Source organism: Anas platyrhynchos, chromosome 1 (assembly GCF_047663525.1).
Source record: "Anas platyrhynchos isolate ZD024472 breed Pekin duck chromosome 1, IASCAAS_PekinDuck_T2T, whole genome shotgun sequence".
In the NCBI taxonomy this organism is placed as follows: Eukaryota; Metazoa; Chordata; class Aves; order Anseriformes; family Anatidae; genus Anas; species Anas platyrhynchos.
In genome coordinates, this window is record NC_092587.1 from 85,003,598 (window position 1) to 85,020,513 (window position 16,916).

At 51.1% G+C, this 16,916-nt stretch overlaps 2 long non-coding RNA genes across 4 annotated transcripts; one reads left to right on the forward strand and one right to left on the reverse strand.

Moving 5' to 3' along the window:
• Positions 1-6,830: 6,830 nt before the first annotated feature.
• LOC119715519 (uncharacterized) lies at positions 6,831-14,691 on the reverse strand. 2 transcript variants are annotated; one of them, XR_011812323.1, is made up of 3 exons: positions 14,304-14,691; positions 14,000-14,077; positions 6,831-12,829 (listed from the first exon to the last, which is right to left on the reverse strand). It is a non-coding gene; the product is annotated as an uncharacterized lncRNA (long non-coding RNA). The 2 variants fall into 2 exon arrangements; XR_005262616.2 differs by lacking the exon at positions 14,304-14,691 and having other exon boundaries at positions 14,000-14,291.
• LOC140003518 (uncharacterized) lies at positions 8,971-16,541 on the forward strand. Of its 2 annotated transcripts, none has more exons than XR_011812322.1 (3): positions 8,971-9,092; positions 14,861-14,982; positions 15,828-16,541. It is a non-coding gene; the product is annotated as an uncharacterized lncRNA (long non-coding RNA). The 2 variants fall into 2 exon arrangements; XR_011812321.1 differs by lacking the exon at positions 8,971-9,092 and adding an exon at positions 14,717-14,766.
• The last annotated feature ends 375 nt before the right edge of the window (positions 16,542-16,916 follow it).

Genomic DNA, 16,916 nt, shown 5'->3' on the forward strand with positions numbered 1-16,916 from the left:
GCGATGGTGATTATTTTTCAGCATTCCCCAAGCCTTCTAGCAGTGACAGTAGCGATTAAAGCCCGGAGTGGATTCCTGAGCAGCATTTCAGCTTCCTTTACTTTCGCATCCTGATCATAAACAGGAGAAGAGGGCTTTCCTTGGGTGCTGAGTCAGGAAGCCCCTGGGCCTTACGGTGATGCCGGCGCGCTGATGAAAGCCCGGAGATGTCAACGGAGATGTCAGCTGAACAAACCTGCCAAGGGGGATGCCAACAATAGCAGGATGTCACTGCAGCTCGCAGGGAGGATGTTCCCATTCACTGATTTGGCTCCTGCGCCACACGCCTTCCACTGGCCCAAGGCATGAAGCCAAGGTCTCCAGGAAGCGACCACAAGCAGACCCTGGTGGGGTCAGCATGAGCAGCATGGATTTGGTTTCCCATCCTCAGAGCCAGGAAGGGATGAGGATGTGTGCCGAGGGGAGCTGTGGGCACTACCACCAGCAGCTCTTGCTAAGTCCAGAGCTGTTCCTGTGACGAGGGAGCTCCACAGATTTTCTTGCCAGAGTCCAGGGCTTGGGGAAAAATGGGTTGGGGAGAGCAAGGAGCCAAGAGGAGCAGGATCAGTCTAGTCAAGCTCATAGAAAGAGTCTGGAGCAGCAATCCAGCCTCCAAGCAACCACTCCAACCAGGAGACAGGCCCGAAATTTCCTGACCGAGGAAGGATTTTCGTTTCTCTCCTCATTACACAAGGAGACGTTAACGAGCCCACGTTTCTGGGCTGTTGATTTTGGGCTCACGCAGGTCAGCGCTCAAAAACCTCCTTTCACGGTAGTTTTCCCTGCAAGATTTTGTAAGGCAGCCAAGGGCAGGAAGCTGTCTATAAATGAGCACGGCTGCCCTGGGTGGGTCTCGGTGCTGAAAGCAGCGGCTGTCCACAGCCTGGATGCGGCCAAGGAGGCGGGAGGAGGGCAGGATCGCCAGGCTGCTCGCCCTGTCCTTTAGGGACAAGCACTGCTGCCCGCTTGCCCCTCACCCCCCGTCTCCATATTTTTTCCCCTGGGGGCTGGAGGAGGGTCTGGAGGTGTTGCTGGGAGGAGGGATGGGGACGGCCACATGCCACGGTGGTGGCCAGAGCCAGCCAGGGGCGCTGGCGATGCTGGTGGTGTTGGTACGTGCAGTGGCTGTGTCGGGGGAGATGCAGGGGGAGAGGTAAATAAAAGGCAGGCGCAGCCCTCGAAACGAGATAAAAATGAGTCAGCTCCACCAGCTGATGGCCAGGGGGGTCCTGGAAGATGTCAATGTTCCTGCCTTACTTTCTGGAAAACATCCAGCCTCGCACACATCCCCCAGTGGAAAACTACTGCAGCAGGAGCCACAACCGCGGCCGAACCCAGCTGAGATGCCCGTGCTGGAGCAAGCTCCGCGCTTGATGATCGCTGCAGGAGGATACTCCACCTCCTGCACCTTTCCAAGCATCCCCTGTCCCCAGGAAATCCCCTGGGGTACCCCGAGATGTCTACCACCTTCTCCACTGCTTTATCCTCCCCTGCCAAGGCAGTGCATGCCCACAGACCAGCCCACAGAGCCCACCTGCAATGAAGGCAGCGGGGCTCGACCCTTTCCTTTGCTGGGGGGCTAATTTAAGGGCACTTGGCTGCTTCCCCCTCCCCATCCCACAGCACTCCTGGTAGTGGCAGCAGGGAAGCACCACGCCTGTTGCAGCCTGGCTGCATCAGCCAGGAGGCAGCTGAGATTTTCAGCCTACTTCTGATCTTTCTTCACCTGTGATTGCCCGTACCTGCTCCTTGCTTCTTGCTATCTAATCACGTATCCTCAGATGACCATGTTCGGGCCAAAAGCCTGGCGCGTGGACCGAGACACAACCAAGGGCACGCCACGGTCTTCATCACGGGTCAGGAGATAAGCATTCCTCCCTTAATGAGGGCATCGTACACCTGGCACGGCGGTGCCCATCGCCGGGAACAGCAGAGCCTTTCACTCCACTTGCTGGCACGGCCACAGCAGCCGTAGGACGGGGGGGTGATAGCAGATTAATCAGCTCAGCACCTCCAGATGCAGGAAGATGGAAGCGTACAGCTGCCCTTGGGCTTTGCTGGAAGCAAAGCAGGATTTGGGTGCTTCTCCTCCACTGGCTGCTGGGGCGAGCCCATCCCTGGGGAAAAACGGCAGCATCAGCTCTACCTGCTGCCCGGGAGGCAAAGTCCCCCGGGGACAGGAGCCAAGCATTTCCTGGATGTATCTGGCCACGCTGAATTACTGAGAGCAGGAATCTTGAGGCTGTAGGTGGGGCAGAGAGGTTTACAGGTGGCTGGCATTCAGAGCCTCTGATGGAGAATTGCCCCTCTGGTTGCTGCAGCACAGCTTTTCAGCTGTGGAGGAGCACAGGCAGCTGTGGTGAATGTTTGCCCCTGGGGGAATTACCATTCTTGGTAGCCTGGTGCAGCCTTTGGGAGCATTACAGTGAGCCTGAGATGAGCAGATAACCCCCAGCCACCCCCTTCTCCAAGAATATCCACAGCCCAGCCTTTGCCCTTGCTGGGTGAGCCCCAGATAGCCTCTCCCTGCCTCATCAGAGCAGGGAGGTGGATTTTTTCCTCCTTCCCTTGCTACTCTCCACATCCTTTTCCCTTGCAGACAGATTGCAGAGCAGGAACACACGGTTGCCCCATGTTGGGCCACACACTCAGACTCTGCTGGGATTGCACTGGAAACGTGGGCACTGGGTTCCCGACACCCTAATCACCCGTTTGATGTCAGCCCCCAAAATCCATCACACCAAGCTTTGCAGGCAGAAGGTGGGCATGGTGCTCCCACTGGGAAGGTGACCGTGGTCCCCAGCATCAGCTAGACCCACTTCGTTGCCAGCATGGGACCAATGGGACAGGTCATGTCCCTGATTCCACCTCTACGGCCCTCTAATTGTTCATGCCCATCACCCCATGCCACAAGCTCCTTATCAGGCTCTCACCAAACTATAAGAAGGAGACCTAATAATGCCAGAATAAGATAAAAGAGGATGTTTTCCCTCTGAAACAGGGTGCCCAATACCCTGTGTTTCCCTTGGGAACCCTAAATAAGCCCAGTGGGTGACACCAAGCCATGGGGACACACCATGGCCGGGCACTGCACTTGAGGGACTCATGCAGCAGAGAGTTCAACGTTTTGTCCCTGAAACTTGGGCTCTGTGTAAGCAACGAGCAAACCCTCAGATGCCTTGGAGCTGGGCTTCTTCCCACCCTCCTGCTTCCACGTGACTGGGATCAGTATAAAAGCCATCTGCATTTTCCAAGCCTCCCGAGTTTGCCAAAATTGGTCTGGGTTTGTGGAAACTGGCTTCCCGATGAGACCTCGGGCACTTCCTGCTTCAAATACCGAGCCTAAAACAACACAGCAGCGCTCTTTGGCATGGCTCTTTTAGCCACGAGTTACAAAACTCATTGATTTTGAAATCTTTAACGTCAGATGTCCCGGCTTCCTACAGGCTGAGCAGCGCAACGTCACTGGGTACGGGGAAAAATTTGGGCAGTGGGTGCCTCAAAGAAATGTCAGCCCCTGGTTGCTGCCACCAGCGCCAGGTGATCCTGTGCTATTAAACAGCACCCTGAGGTCAAAGGCAGGCAGATGAACACGGAGCGGGCACTAGAGCTGCTGTCCCCCCTGGTGGGGATTGCTGATAAACCCTTTTAGGGACCTGGAGAGCTGGAAAGTGCATTACAGCTGGCCACGCTGCTGTGTTGGGTCAATGAAGCCTTTGTTCAAAGACCTCGTAATCCAATATAAGAGGAACAAGAAAGATGAAATCATCAGGGCGGAGAGGAAACCAGGGGCTGGAGGAAAGTGTGATGTGTACCAGAGCTGCAGGGACTGAGGCTCTCTATTCCTAATTAACAGACTCGCTTGTCTCATTTTCTGCCCAAACCACCCTATTAGCCTGTTACATACAGAAGCCCCCCCCTTACCCCCGTGCCGTGTACGCAGCCATCCTGGCACCACCAGCCCTGTCGGCTGCCTTGCCACAGGTTGTATCGTCAGAACTGCTTGATGGCTGCATTAACAGCTTCCTTTTTATTGCCAGCTCTAAACCTCTTGTAGAAAAAAAAAAATTAAAAAATCATATTTGAGGCTCCAAAGTGTCAGGAAAATGTCTAAAAAATTCACGACTTTTAAAAAGGATTTTTTTTAGGAGGTTTGTTTGCTGCTTGGTTTCAGAAATGTGAGGCTTGTAGGCTCATTTTTTCACCCCCCTCGGTGATCCCCCAGATGGATTTTAAATGAAAACGTGGTGTTTTGGGTAATTATATGGCTGGGAGATCTGGGGCTTGGCTGGAGCAACAGCAACAGGCACCTGTGCAGGGACCATCAGGTTTCAGTCATATTGAAGGTGAGCAGCAAGGTCTGTCCCTCTCTGCTTAGGGCTTGGAGAAGTGATATTTAATATGGAAAACGTGGAAGTGATTTACATGTGTTTATGACTGCTGATAGAGGTTTGATGTACAAAAGAGTGTAAATCACATAGTTTGTTTGGAGAAATGATCGCTATCGAGAGGGAATGGAGGGGAATAGCCCGGATTTACAGGTTTCCCTGTAGGTAACACAAACACAACCCCAGCAGGAAGCAGAAGGAGGTGCAAACCGAGGGGAATACAAAAGGTACGCATGCTGCTGGAGATGGGACAGAGGAAATTAAAAGGTGTGGCTTGCTCTGTCCCCTTGCAGAGCTGCAGCAAGGCAGCAATTCAGCCAGGAGCCTCCCGTTCCACATTTCCCGTAGTGGAAACACAGCCCCCTGAAGGACAGGGAGGGATTATTTTCGCCTGGCTGCTAGTGCCAAGCCTCTGGCTTTGCTGCAGCACGGCCAACACGCTGGTTTGATGCCGTGGGACTGCTGCAGCACAGCTCCAGCCCCTGCTCCTGGTCCCACCCGGGTGGATGATTTGGCTGCAGCCACTCTCCCACCGGGGACGGAGCCGAGATGGCTCCTTGCACTTTGCATACTGCAGTGAGTCAGCCTCGGCGACGCCTGCTGTTCTCAGGAAAAGCCGGGTGACGTGACTCATTTTGTCACATCGGTGCAAGGCCAAGCACTTTGGCTGGCTCAGCTGCTGGTGCCGCACGGACCATGCTCACCATGCCAGGGCCGCAGGCATCCCCGACAGCCCCTGTACCTGCACCTGGAAGCACCTGGCCGTGCCATGGGGCTGTGCCATGGGGCACAAGAGGTGTTCCCCCTTCCTGGCTGCCCTCCAAGCCCCGGGGGTTGCTGCAGCCCCGGTGCTGTGCCCGAGGAGTCGCACCGACAGCCCTCGGTGCTCTTTGTGCCCTGGGGAGCGCTGCCGGGCACGTGGGCTCCAAAAGTCACTTAGCCAGGGCTGGGCTGACTTGCTGACACAGGGCCTGCCCTGGCTCAGCAATTAATTTGGATGCAAGTGGCGTTTGAATGTTAATTGTTCTGCCTAAGTAACACCATGTGTGGAAGAAGAAGAGCGAGCGCTTTTCCCCTGCTCTGGAATAACTCCATTTATAGACGCGCTCTCTGAGGCAGATGAGGCTTCACGCAGCATCGCCCCAGATTGGTCTGAGTGCTGCGTGGGGCCAGCTGAGCCCTGAGGGTCCCAGGGGAGCAGGATCACCCTGCCAAGACGTGCAGGGTCCCCCCCCAGTCAGCCTCACTGCCGAGATTCGTCTGGGCTGGGGCATCATCGCTTCCTCCTGCGCCGCTGGCTGGGTGCGGGGAGGAATTTGGACCCCGTGGCTCTGGTTACGAGCACACGGCATTAAGGAGGGACAAAGCAGACAAGTCAGTGCCAGCAAGCCTCATCGGCCAGCCGAAAAGTCTGGCGTTTGGATGACCGATGGAGGCTAAAGTGCCTGGCTGCATCCAGACCCCGTGCTGGCCAAGGGGGGCTGCAAGCTGGAGCCTGCACTGTGCTCTGGGGAGGGGGGAGCAGAAAGTGCCTCCCCCTGCTCATCTGCAGCTTTGAAAGCTCTTCTGGGGAGAAGGAGCAGGGGGGGAGCTGGGTAAAAGGCTGCTGAGAAATATTTCAGTTTCCAGCTTAACTTGAGTCATTTGGAACGGAAAGTTTCCATTGCCCAATAAATCTAACACACTCATTTACAGGGAAAAAAAAAAAAAAAGAAAGAAAGAAAAAAAAAAAACAGGAAGACAATTTTGGTGCTGGCTTGAGGGCTTGAGGAAGAGAACAGCGCAGGGCAGGTGCTGGGGCACACCACCCAGCAGGTACATCTTGTTCTCAGCCGAGGAGGTGCACAGGGAGCAGGGGCGGCAGGGGACACCAGGTATGTGTGCCACGGAGGGAGAGCCTGCTTGCTCATGCTGGCAGGGCTCACGGAGAGGAAAACGTAGGCTTGGATCAGAGCAGGTGAGGAAAGAAAAAAAAAAAAAAAAAAAAAACACAGCCAACCAAAGAAAAAAATCTAAACTACACAGCTTTGCATGGCATTATAATGAGGAAATTTTCAGGAGGTGAACGCCGGTTTGCACTGAACATGAGGGCACTGTCACCGTGCTTCTGGGCAGATAGATGGCAGTCCAGAGACTCGTATAGCTGTCTGCACAGGTTGGAGAAACAAAATTCCTGCTAACACGGCTCGTTGTGGTCCATCTGAGAAATACTGTGCTTCCAGTCACTGCCCTGCTACAGGACAGCAGGGGCTGGGCGGCAGGAGTGATGCTGCTCCCCTCATGACCAGCTTGCATGTAGAGCCAGAAACCAACAAAAATATTTACATCCAAGGCACAAGAAATGCTAGGGGTTGTGCAGACAGAGCCCTGCAACTGGTCAAGAGACGGATTTGTAAACACCAAGCAGGATTTAAACAAACAAAGCAAGGAAGCAAGAAACCCATATCCATTAAGAATATCAAATATCAGCAGGGAGAAGAGCAGAGCCGCGTCACAAACAACAGCGGCAGCTCTTCTGAGGAGCAGCCACAGGCTCGGGGATGGCTTCTCGGCTCGGCACAGGCTAAGCAAGCAGCAAGGCCAGCAGGACAGAGGGCTGGGAGAGCCAGACCACCCTCTGCATGTCACCTTGGATGAGCCACGTGCTGCCCTCCTGCACCGTGCAGCAACACAAGGAGCACAGATCACCACAGTCACACCTCTCTTTCCCCCCAGCCAACGCTGCACAGCACGGTCTGTGCCAAATGGCCACGCTCAGCAGGACAAACCGCAGCTTAAATGTCCTAGCAAATGTTTAGCAAACCCGCCTCGAGTCCTAGCCAGTGTTTGCAGGCTCTCAGAGGTGGGCTGGTGATCACAGCGTCTTCGTGCCTTGCCTGACAGGGTCTGGCTGGAGGTCTAGGAGGGTTTGGGGATGCTTTTGGGGATGTTCTGTCAACAAACTGAAGGGAAATGGAAGGAGAAAAGCAGAGATCACAGTGATTTTAATGGTCTTCTTCTCTCAAAACACCACCGTGTACCTTGCATCATAAGCATTTCAAATATGACTCTGGCACCTACGTTTTATCTGACCAGGATTTTGTTATGGGGGTTTTCCAGCTTGTAAGAGCAGACCACGGAAAGAAATCAATAAAAGCTACATCTGATGCGCGGCCTCTTACAGAGTGATTTTTAGATTGAGCTGTTGTCCAGGGTACGTAGGCAAGAGCCGGCGTTTTGTTCCCCTGTAGCCCCGTTGTCAGCATTACAAGACGCTTGCTGGGCTGACATTAGGGTTTCTGCCCATTAAGCCTCAGAGTTTGGCACATATTGCAGCTTTCCTTCATTATTGTTCACACACCCGGCCGGCCTCTCTGTGAGCTGAGAAGGGGATGCACCTGCTCCTCCCTCAGAGTTTCGTGTGAAATTTCCAGCATAGCACGGGCAGCACGTGGGCACCAGACCAGCCCCTCCAAAAGCCCTGCCTGCAGTGCCCACGGCACAGGGTACAAGAGAAATGGGTGTCAGGGCTCTCCCAGGCTGCTCCCACAGTGGTGCTTTAGGTTGCATTTTAAATATGGAGTTTTGCCTTTTTTTTTTTCTTTTTTGAGATGTTTCCTGTTCAGAAAAACACACACGGAACCCGCTACCCTCCTGTTTACTAACCACGTGTTATGAAGAGCTCAGTCAGCAGGCACTGGTTTTGCATGCTAGCGTGTTTTTCATAAATTACACGTATTTGGGATGCAAACAGCGACTATTTATTGAAGCATTGTTTTCCGTTTTCTTACTTTGATTGCAGGGTGAGGGTTCAAAGATATTCCGCCTGAGCACATGAAGAGTGGCCTTTGCTGTGGTTTCCTAAGTAAAAGAGAGATGTTAAACAACATAAACAGGCACGTGGGCCTCCACTTTGCCTGGAAAAATGTACATCCTAGCAAATGAATGAACCGCTTGCTACAGGTTCTCCGTGCTGGGAGAGCACAAGAACAGAGTGCCCAGGAGCAGGGCCACGTTACCTGAGAAAGTCCCCGGGGTAACAGGAGCCAGCCTTTGCCCAGGTCAGCCTCCTCACCCAGCCACAATGTGCTTTGCACCCTGCTCACAGGGTCAGCGGCTTCACCTCCAGCTTGGTGCACGGGCAAAGGGAGCCTGGGCTGTGCCCCTGGGACATGTGGCCTGCGTACGCATGGATGCAGGAAAATACAGCCTACGTCTAGAATGCTATGCCCAGGTGGGCTTGGCCAGCTGGAGAAGGATTTCTACCTCTGTTCCAGTCCTACCCTTGCTGTGGGCTGAGCACAGAAGCCCCCAGGCACTGCTGGAGGGCTCTGCCTCCAGAGCAGCTTCCCCAGCCCCTCCTGGGGCCAGGAGCTTGCCCAAAAGCCGTGTGTTATGTGGAGGTCCTGGGGACAGCTCAGGACTCCCGCTGGCCCATCCTCCGGTCCTGCTGCAAGGTTAAAGAGTGTCACAGGCAGATTTATGCCTTCCCATTGTGCGAGTGCCCTTTCTCAGTTCCTGCCAGGCACCGAGAGGGGAAGACAGCCCGCTGCCGTCTTCTGCTTTTTGTTAACATCGGATGCGCGCTCCCTGAAGCCATACATCCAGCATCTGGCACCGCCACCCCCAGCACGCCAGCACTTCATCATCTGGAAGCAGGGGACACCGCTGGCGATCTGCGTGGAGGTAATTCTTGTGCCGAGCGAGGTGCTGGTGTCTCTCCTCCATCTGCTCCCCTCCTCACCGCAGCGATCGTCTCGGGCGGCTGGAAGGTCTCTGGCTGCTTTCCAGCGGTTCGGATTCAGGATCTCCTCCCTTACTCTGAGGCTCTTCTGCGGGTTTGTATTGTGTTAAGTTTCAGGAAGCACAAGGAAAACGAAGATCTTCCTATGCCAGGCTCCTGCCCTAAGCTGCTTAGTCTCCAGGGAACAGAGAGCAGACAAAGGGGGAGGAAGAGGGCATAATATCTGAGCAAAGGATCAAGCTGGTGAAAGAATATATTATTCATTAAGTGCATCTCCAGGACAAGTAACAGGGAGTGCAGGAACAGAGCTTACAATTGTCTTAGGTACAGTTGTAAAAAATGTATGTACGTGTTTTTATCTCCACTTCCTGACAGCTGTTTACTTCTTTGGGGACAGGAGTCAGCTCAGCCACCATTTCTGAAGGTGGGTGTATTTATAGAGTCCCACTGATTTCACTGGTGATAACAGAACATGCATGTGATGATGTGGGTGCCTGCACCTCCCCCGAGCCCAGAGTTTCCCTGAGAAAAAGCAGTTTTCTGTACAGATTTTGCCCCCTAATTGGCTTTAACTCCAGCACAGAGATAAGAATTAAGTCGCCAGTGCACCACCTACACCCCCTGGATTTTTCTTCCCATGTGAGCCCTCACTTCCAGTCCCCATTTGGGACAACAAGCAGAGTGAGCCAGCCTCGTGAGCCGGTGGCTGCAGGTCCACCCCATACTTCAAAGCAGGTCCTAAAGCCTTTCTGCTGAAAACTGAGCCAGGGGCACAGACCCTCCGCGGCGTCTTCCTCTGCCCCTCTCGACCCCCAGGAGAGGTGACTGCGCTGTCGCGCAAAATTAAACTCTTGCTTTGTTCTGCAGCCTAATCTCTCCCTCCACAATATGATCCCGAGGTTTAATCTGATTATGAGCCTCCATATCACACGATAACAAACGGTCCCAGCTGCCAGGCTGAGCAGTTTAATGAGATGCCGCGCTGACTGTGAAACAAAACACGGAGGCGAAATTTCAGACAAAGGAGGGGTTTGCTCGGTGCCATCCTTGGGTCGTGGTAGGCAGGCTGCAGGGAAACGCTCGTGCAACCCACATCCTGTTTGAGGCAGACCACTGCACGTGGGAAAGGAGGAAAACCTGCTTTCTGCAAGAGTTTTGATGGAGAACCATCAAAAAAAAGTGGTCGTCACTGTATGGCCACAGCCCCAAGATGCCAACCCGATGCTCACTGGCCACAGGGGTCTGAACACAAGATAGAGGAAACACAGTTTATCTTTGTTCAGATGTCACTAGACCTAATCTAAACATAACAGTCCGAGATGCCTCCCATGACAGATCAATGCCATTGTTTGTTAATCCAAATGCAATCAGACATTATTATTTTTTTTCTTCCTGCCCAGATAAGAACCACGCTCCCCCCTCGGAGCTGCAGCCATAACGTAATTCCCTCTCAGCGGCTAATGGCATTCATAAATTACTCTCAAGACCTATTGTTCATTTAATCCTTTTTGCTGCTATTAGCTCTGGTCACTGATCTGTTGCCTCTCCAGCCTCCAGTATTGTAATGACGAAGCTAGAAAACAGCCGGACTCTCCGGCTGAGGTGTAAAAAGCCAGATGGGTGTTGCAAGGAGGGATGGACACCACGAGCGACTCAAGAAGCTGGGGAGAAGCTCAGCCCTGAGGCAGCCAGGGGCTGGGGAGCACAGGGAGGAACACACCGAAACAGAACGATCGATTCTGGCCGGAGCTCAGGCCTGCAGGAGATGATGAATCTGTTGGCTCACAGCCTTGGGAATTCGGTTCACTTCAAAGCCAAGCAGACCACGGCAAGCCTTTCAACCAGCCTAACCTGGTTTGCTGGAGGAAATCATTGACGATAGTCGCTCCTCCTTTGAAGCTGCAGTTATTTTTTAAGGGGACTTGACCCTTTGGTGTTCTTTTCTCTTCGGCACAGCATGGATTAGTACTATCTATGTGACGTGCCACTACAGGAGATACCAATGAGACCCCATCTGGTTATTCACACTCAGGTGAACTACACCTAGAAAAGGTGCAGAGCAGGACCGCAGCAGAGATTTCATCAGAGAAAAACAGAGACCTTAAGAGTTTGGCATATCTAGTCATGCTCTGCTAAAGCCAAGGGAGCTTATGATTACCCTTGTGATGGCTGTAGAGACAGCAAAACCTTACGGAGGGAGAACAGCAGCTGGAGTCTGTGTAGGTACAAAACCAGACAATGCTGGCTGTGAACTGAATCTCAGCCTGAATTCAGGCTGAAAGCTCAAAGAAAGTTCCTGATGATCAGTGCGGCTCTGAAACACTCTGTCTCCCAAAAGATCTAGGAGCGTCTAAGGACCTTTGAAACAGCTCTTGGTTCATCTGGGAACAAGGACCAGAAAGAGCAGGTGATGGGACTCAGCGACTGATGAAACCCCTAGCCCAGTGCCCTTAGCCTTCTACAAGGGGACCACAGGAATCCATCACTTGATGTCCATTTTCTTCAAAATTTTTTTTTGCCAGAGATTTTTTATTTCCTCCTAAGATGCATTGCCATTTCAGGTCATTATTAGCTTAAAACCAGACATTCAAAAGCTCTCTTGAATTAATAAAACTCCTTCCCTGGCAAGTTGTGTCTATCCCCCGGAGTTATGAGGCATGCAGCCTTGCACTTTGGGCTGCCCAGCCACACCAGTGACAGAATTGGCACCGCAGGGAATATGACCTGGCCTTTGCTGCTGGGATATGGTGCAGAAGCAGATGGGTCCAAGGCTGTCTGCAGCTGCCACAGAAAGGATTTGGTTGCCTGGTTTGCTGGGTTATAAATGGTACTCATCTCCTCCAAGGCAACAGCAAAAAAGTGATGGGAAATGGTCCATGGCTTGAGATCAGGCTGCAGAACACCCCACCCCGCATGCTAAAGTGGCATGGCAGAAGGAGGCACAATGCAGGTTTCTCTGAGTTATTTGCCCCTACAGCTGCCTAAGTCCGAGAAAGGCTCCTCTAAAAAGGAAATGATGATGTTCAGCTTTTTAATCCAGAAAACTTTAACTTGCACACATCACAGTCATGCAGCTGGTAATTACCACCACCCAAGGGAGCCTGAGAAGTTGCCATTCATTCTTCTAATTACTACAAAGCCTTTCAATCTGATTAATTCTTTCCTTGATGTATTTCCTTGTAATTTCCATTTGTGAGGATGCTAAGGGTAAATTAGAGAATCTTTCCTGTGGAAAATGTATTCTGCGTGCTCTCAAAAGCCCTGGTGCCTGGTAGGCTCTGTGCATTCCTCATCACGCACCCAACAGATGCTTTCAAAGCCAGGCTCTGATTCTGTCCCCTTCTTTCAGACAAAAGGTGTTGCCTGGAGCAAAACTGACAAATACCTGCGTCATGAAAAAAGTATTTTCCATTTCTTTGTGCTGCAACATCTTGGGTTGAACATGTGCCACCTGGAACTGTTTAGGTTTTTTGTAAGACTCCTCATCTTCCTCCAGCCAGAGAAGTCAGACCCCAGAGAGGCTGGGGGCACTGCACTCGTGCTATGGTGATGCCAGGAAGATGTACACATACATGGTAGAGGCTGGCCTGAGAGGGCAAGCAGGATCCCTCCCCTTGTTTTGAGCATTGGTGTCATGCCCCTGTCTCATGTGATAGCACAAGGGCCTTGGATGTGAGTCCTAGGGGAAAAAATAATAATAATAAAAAGTGATATTTATCATTAAGAATAGCAATCCTAGCACTGGTGGAGAGGAAAACATCTATCATGAAGGCAGAATTAGCCTGTTATCTTTCTTATCGCTGCAGTGTCCTAGTTTTGCTCAGAGGGGCTGGGCTGCTCCACCAAGAGCACGGTTCGCAAGGTAGCCTAACTTCAGCGCTAGGCATCACTCCAAACCAAGAAGGAGCACGAGGATGGGGGAGATGGTCTCTAATGGACACTGTGTACACACGGGTCCCATGACACGAAGGAGAGATGACACGCAGTCAGGGCTGACCATTCCCACCAGAGCTGAAGGAATGGCATCAGAAAATGCGTTGGGGAAAATCTCTCCCGGGGAAAAGGAAGAATGAGAAAAAGAGGGAGATGGAGATGCCAGGAAGCTGAAGTCATGATTGTGTTGCTTTCTCAGTGGGCCCACGGAGAGAGGGGCAGGCAGCGTGCCCGGATGGGGCAGGGCTGTGGCTACTCCCAAATGTTCCCTCCTTCCCAGCACCCTGTCTGCACTTTGCTTGGTGGTGCTCTCCCCAAAACAAGGCTGTTGGGAATTACTGCAAGCCCATCTTCTGCTGCAGAAAGCAATAAATCCATAATCTGGCTCTTGGAGCAGTTCCCAGAGTTTAGAGACTTTCTGCCTGAGTCTTGCTATTCATTAGAAAGCTCTCCCTTGGTCTCTTGCCTTCTCTCCTTTTTGGCAGTGGAATATAGCATTCAATTAATCGAGTTCATTTGTCTCTCAGTCCAACGAAAACTAGCAAGACACAGGTTTTGAGACTAAGGAAGATCCTGGATGGGTGTGAAGGTGTGCGTTTGTGAGAGCGAGATTGCCCTCTAGTGACTGAAATGCAAACAGTGTAAAAACACCAGAACATCACAGGTTTCACGAGGTTTTACTTCATATAAGAGCTACAAATTTCCAACTGAAGTTTCTGCTAGATGGAGCAACGGTGTCTGTGGTGGGTGCTGGGAATGCCCTGTGTCTGTAAGGGGGCTTTCCCTCCAGATGCTCTGAACAAAGACAGAGCCTTTGATTAAATTCAACATGCTTCAAGAAAGTCTACATTCATCTAGACTTATTCTTGTTTTATCTTTAAAAATAGAATAAAATAGAATAAAATGTAAAGCTTACCTGTAGCCAATAGCGTCAGGCCATGATTTTACAAAGCAGACTGGATGCATAGGTGAAAAGCTACTTGTAGAAAGTTTACTATAATAAGAAATGCAACAAGCACCTTTGGAAAAGTCTCTTTACAGCATACCTCCTGCACAACTCTCCCACCACCACAAAAAACACTCCCCCACTCAGTCTGGCCTGCAGTGGATGATATAATGCACGTAGCATTCTCCCCACCCATCCCTGAGATAATTTTTTTTATTGCATTCCACCCCTTCAATGAACACAATAGTTCTTCCTCCAAAGCCTTTTCCCTCACTCTTTTATTAGCAGCCGTCCCTGTCTTGCTGTTCTGGAGAAGAAACTGTGGATTGCTCTGTGCCTTTGTGGTCAGTAGCAGTGTAGCTACCAGGGCAGATTTTAGTTTTATATGGTCACAGTGATATTTCCTGCAGCAGCATGTGCTAGCTGATGAATTTGCATGTGTGCCAACAAGAGAGAAAAAAAAATATTACTGGACTTAGCTCAAAGCAGGAGCCTATCGTTCTGGGCTGGCTCGCTGGCTTTGCTGATTCATTCCTGGCTGAGCAGCAGCACCTTCCACCCCACGGCTCTGCAAACGATCCCACCTCACAGCAGGCTGTGAGCTGCAGCAGCTGAGGACTCTGCTGCACAGCTGCAGCCAAGTTGGGATAATAACACTGAAAAAAAAAAAAAAAAATCCTCCCTGGCTATACAGAGAGGTAAACTCTTCAACAGCTACAACTAAACACAACTAAACTGTGCGTCAGGGCTCTAAAATATAAAACATGAGAGTTTTAAAGAGTCTTACATATTTTCTCACCATCCTTTCAAACCACTTTTGCTCTCTTCCAGCTTCAGGAGCTACACCCTACAACCACAAGACAAATCAAGATGAAACAGGAGACATTACTTCATAGCCCCAACCGTCTGACGCTGCTCAGCAGATTGATGTCTCTCTGCTCTTTGTGTGGAAGGTACTGGAACAGCTCTGCTCACCCAAAACAGGAAAGCCATGGTCCAACATGGTGGTGTCATCAAGAAATTGCCACTCATGCTCCATTTAGAAATGAGCCTGGAGCACAAGGGTTTAGCAGGAGAAATTACCTGTTCAAAACTGTTCCATGCAGGTTGGTTATTGGTGTGGAAAAGCAACCTGGAAGGTATTTGTGGGGGTGGGATCTGACGTAGGGGAGTGGTGCAAGAAGGGCCACACAGCTGGGATCCTCCTGGCCCTTCTCTCCACCAGTGAAGAACTAACTCAGGACAAAGACCTCCTATACTTGGCTGAGGGATGAGGAACCCAAACGGCTGACCCCCAAGGAAAATTAGACATGAAGAATATCCACACCATCTTCTCTAAATATGGCCAGCAACACTAGTAGAATTAATACATAAAGATCTTCATTTTAGTACTCATTAGGGATTTCTAAGTGGTAACCAGGCTGAAATAAGAGGGGAATATACTGATGCTGGACGTGGATGCATTCACTGGGCTTATTTTAAAAGTAACCCTTCTGCCAGGTGTTGGTTTCGGTAGAAGGCCAACACTTGATCACCTGCAGGTTATCATTTTTTTCTAAAAACATCCTTAATTTATACCAATACACATACTTGCTCAGGAACATAAGAAACTCAGTGATACTGTCTAAGAGCTCAGGATACAGTGTGTTTTTCTGCTTTGCCAGGAACAAATCATAGTAGGTAAAATTAACTTGGGAAAACCAGACAAGTGAGAAAATCAGACAAAGCTGTGAGTAGCTAAGGAACAAGGTAGTAATCACCTCCCTCTTCTTCACCAATGCACTTCTCCTGTCTCTAGGTTATTGTCCATGGTGAGAGAAGTCTCAGCTTGGAGAGTACAGTTCCGGCTCCCCATGGATAAGCTGCTCCAGCTCTTGTGTGAAAAGTGCACTGAAATTGCACAGGCATGGCCACCCCATAGAGGGAAATGTTTTCTCTAGTAACTGCCCTCATGCTGACATACTCACATTGATCCATGCAGAGTTGGCACCAACCTTCTGCACTAACCTCCAGTCCTCCCTCCCAGATTTGCTTTGGCATCGTTTCTCCTGCTACAGCAGCGTGACATTACAGCATGTGGCACTGGGGAATCCTTTCTTTCTGGAAAAGGTGAGAAGTGGGAGTCTCACCTGGTATGCACCAGTTCTACTGCATTTAGTAGAATAAGGATGGGCAGGAATAAGAATACCATGTGAGATCCCCATGTGTTTTACCAAGGCACAAAATCTGCTTTGAATACCCAGTCTTGTGCCTCCTCTTGTTTTCTTGGAGTCATTTTGAAGATAGCTGACATCACAGTTCCTAGCCTTTGAAATTTGTACACCCGAAGTCTGTGTAGATTTGTGCCACAGGCTTTGAAGAAATATAGAGAAGATGCTGTGGCTGAGGCCCTGCAATCTGGTAAGAACCCAGCAGCAGGAGCTCAGCCAGACCCTGCAGCATCAGGCTCTTGAGCACCGCAACTCTAAGTTATCTCTCAGCTGCTTTTTATCAGAGCAATGGGAGATAACCTGGCAGCAATCACCACATACCCTGAAGACCTCAGTGCCTGTCCTAAATTAACGTTTAGAGTTGTGTGAAGTCAGGAGGGGAAAATGCATCAACAAGATTACACTCATACAGGATTTGGGGCATCTTTCTTTAATAGAAAGTAATAGACTCAGGCAGAAAGTTTGGAGCTGTGGCTCCGGTTCTTCTGGAAAGTGCTACTAAAGGTGGGGTGGGTAAGGACTTCTGCATCCTCTCCTGAATCCTCCCTGAACCTATAACCAGCTGTGAGCCTGGGACCAGCACTCCCACACAACACAGCTCCCAAATGCAAGTGGAACGGACTGGTGAGATGGGAAGTCTTCAGAAGCCTGGGTGAGACCCCGGGGACCCAGGGGCT